This window comes from Taudactylus pleione, unplaced genomic scaffold (assembly GCF_031769625.1).
Source record: "Taudactylus pleione unplaced genomic scaffold, aTauple2 ptg000967l, whole genome shotgun sequence".
Lineage (NCBI taxonomy): Eukaryota > Metazoa > Chordata > Amphibia > Anura > Myobatrachidae > Taudactylus > Taudactylus pleione.
Window position 1 is genome coordinate 5,450,001 of NW_028285368.1, and position 2,500 is coordinate 5,452,500.

Genomic DNA, 2,500 nt, shown 5'->3' on the forward strand with positions numbered 1-2,500 from the left:
GTGTTGGGGCTAGTTAGTACTTGGATGGGAGACCACCTGGGAAAACCAGGTGCAGTAGGTAATTTTATATAGCCATAACATTCTTTTCTATTACATTTTACATTACATTTTTTCAACTTATCAATGAATTTACTTGAGTTAAGAAGTAAAAGAGGTCTAAAGTTAATGCATTTGAGCACCTACAGCCAAACCACACTGGACATGCCCAATCTTGTCTGATCTTGGAAGCTATGCAGTGTTGAGCCTGGTTAGTACTTGGATGGGAGACCACCTGGGAAAACCAGGTGCAGTAGGTAATTTTATATAGCCATAACATTCTTTTCTATTACATTTTACATTACATTTTTTCAACTTATCAATGAATTTACTTGAGTTAAGAAGTAAAAGAGGTCTAAAGTTAATATTTCAGAGCACCTACAGCCAAACCATACTGGACATGGCCAATGTTGTCTGATCTTGGAAGCTATGCAGTGTTGGGCATGGTTAGTACTTTATATGGGAAACCACCTGGGAATACCAGGTGCTGTAGGTAATTTTATACTGCCATAACATTATTTTGTATTACATTTCACATTTTATTTTTTTGCAATTATCAATGAATTTACTTGAGTTAAGAAGTAAAAGAGGTCTAAAGTTAATGTTGATGAGCACCTACAGTCAAACCACACTGGACATGCCCAATCTCGTCTGATCTTGGAAGCTATGCAGTGTTGGGGCTGGTTAGTACTTGGATGGGAGACCACCTGGGAATACCAGGAGCTGTAGGTAATTTTATACTGCCATAACATTCTTTTCTATTACATTTTACATTTAATTTTTTCAACTTATCAATGAATTTACTTGAGTTAAGAAGTAATAGAGGTCTAAAGTTAATGTTTTTGAGAACCTACAGCCAAACCACACTGGACATGCCCAATCTCATCTGATCTTCGAAGCTAGGCAGTGTTGGGCCTGGTTAGTACTTGGATGGGAGACCACCTGGGAATACCAGGTGCTGTAGGTAATTTTATATAGCCATAACATTCTTTTCTATTACATTTTACATTACATTTTTTCAACTTATCAATGAATTTACTTGAGTTAAGAAGTAAAAGAGGTCTAAAGCTAATATTTTTGAGCACCTACAGCCAAACCACACTGGACATGGCCAATGTCGTCTGATCGTGGACGCTATGCAGTGTTGGGCCTGGTAAGTACTTGGATGGGAGAACACATGGGAATACCAGGTGCTGTACATCATTTTATACTGCCATAACATTCTTTTCTATTACATTTTACATTTAATTTTTTCAACTTATCAATGAATTTACTTGAGTTAAGAAGTAATAGAGGTCTAAAGTTAATGTTTTTGAGCACCTACAGACAAACCACACTGGACATGCCCAATCTCATCTGATCTTGGAAGCTAGGCAGTGTTGGGCCTGGTTAGTACTTGGATGGGAGACTACATGGGAATACCATGTGCTTTAGGTAATTTTATACTGCCATAACAGTCTTTTCTATTACATTTTACATTTAATTTTTCAACTTACCAATGAATTTACTTGAGTTAAGAAGTAAAAGAGGTCTAAAGTAAATATTTTTGATCGCCTGCAGCCAAACCACACTGGACATGCCCAATCTCTTCTGATCTTGGAAGCTATGCAGTATTGGGCCTGGTTAGTACTTGGATGGGAGAACACCTGGGAATTCCAGATGCTGTAGTTAATTTTTTACTGACATAACATTCTTTTCTATTACATTTTACATTTAATTTTTTCAACTTGTCAATGAATTTACTTGAGTTAAGAAGTAAAAGAGGTCTAAAGTTAATGTTTTTGAGTGCCTGCAGCCAAACCACACTGGACATGCCCAATCTCATCTGATCTTGGAAGCTATGCAGTGTTGGGCCTGGTTAGTACTTGGATGGGAAACCAACTGGAAATAACAGGAATTGTAAGTAATTTTATACTGCCATAACATTCTTTTCTATTACATTTTACATTTCATTTTTCAACTTATCATTGAATTTACTTGAGTTAAGAAGTAAAAGAGGTCTGAAGTTTATGATTTTGAGCACCTACAGCCAAACCACACTGGACATGCCCAATCTCGTCTGATCTTGGAAGCTATGCAGTGTTGGGCCTGATTAGTACTTGAATGGGAGACCACCTGGGAACACCAGGTGCTGTAGGTAATTTTATACTGCCATAACATTCTTTTCTATTACATTATACATTTAATTTTTTCAAATTATCAATGAATTTACTTGAGTTAAGAAGTAAAAGAGGTCTAAAGTTAATGTTTTTGAGCACCTACAGCCAAACCGCACTGGACATTCCCAATCTCGTCTGATCTTGGAAGCTATGCAGAGTTGGGCCTGGTCAGTGCTTGGATGGGAGACCACCAGGGAAAACCAGGTGCAGTAGGTAATTTATATAGCCATAACATTCTTTTCTATTACATTTTACATTACATTTTTTCAACTTATCAATGAATTTACTTGTGTTAAGCAGTAAAA

The 2,500-nt window shown here is 36.8% G+C and overlaps 8 pseudogenes; all 8 read left to right on the top strand.

Annotated features, from left to right (window-relative positions):
* The first annotated feature begins 177 nt into the window (after positions 1-177).
* Positions 178-296, top strand: LOC148455167 (5S ribosomal RNA; annotated as a pseudogene).
* Positions 297-649: 353 nt separating this feature from the next.
* On the top strand, positions 650-768 carry LOC148455168 (5S ribosomal RNA; annotated as a pseudogene).
* A 116-nt stretch (positions 769-884) lies between these two features.
* Positions 885-1,003, top strand: LOC148455169 (5S ribosomal RNA; annotated as a pseudogene).
* Positions 1,004-1,354: 351 nt separating this feature from the next.
* Positions 1,355-1,473, top strand: LOC148455170 (5S ribosomal RNA; annotated as a pseudogene).
* Positions 1,474-1,588: 115 nt separating this feature from the next.
* Positions 1,589-1,707, top strand: LOC148455171 (5S ribosomal RNA; annotated as a pseudogene).
* Positions 1,708-1,823: 116 nt separating this feature from the next.
* LOC148455172 (5S ribosomal RNA) lies at positions 1,824-1,942 on the top strand (annotated as a pseudogene).
* A 115-nt stretch (positions 1,943-2,057) lies between these two features.
* Positions 2,058-2,176, top strand: LOC148455173 (5S ribosomal RNA; annotated as a pseudogene).
* A 116-nt stretch (positions 2,177-2,292) lies between these two features.
* Positions 2,293-2,411, top strand: LOC148455174 (5S ribosomal RNA; annotated as a pseudogene).
* Positions 2,412-2,500: the final 89 nt, after the last annotated feature.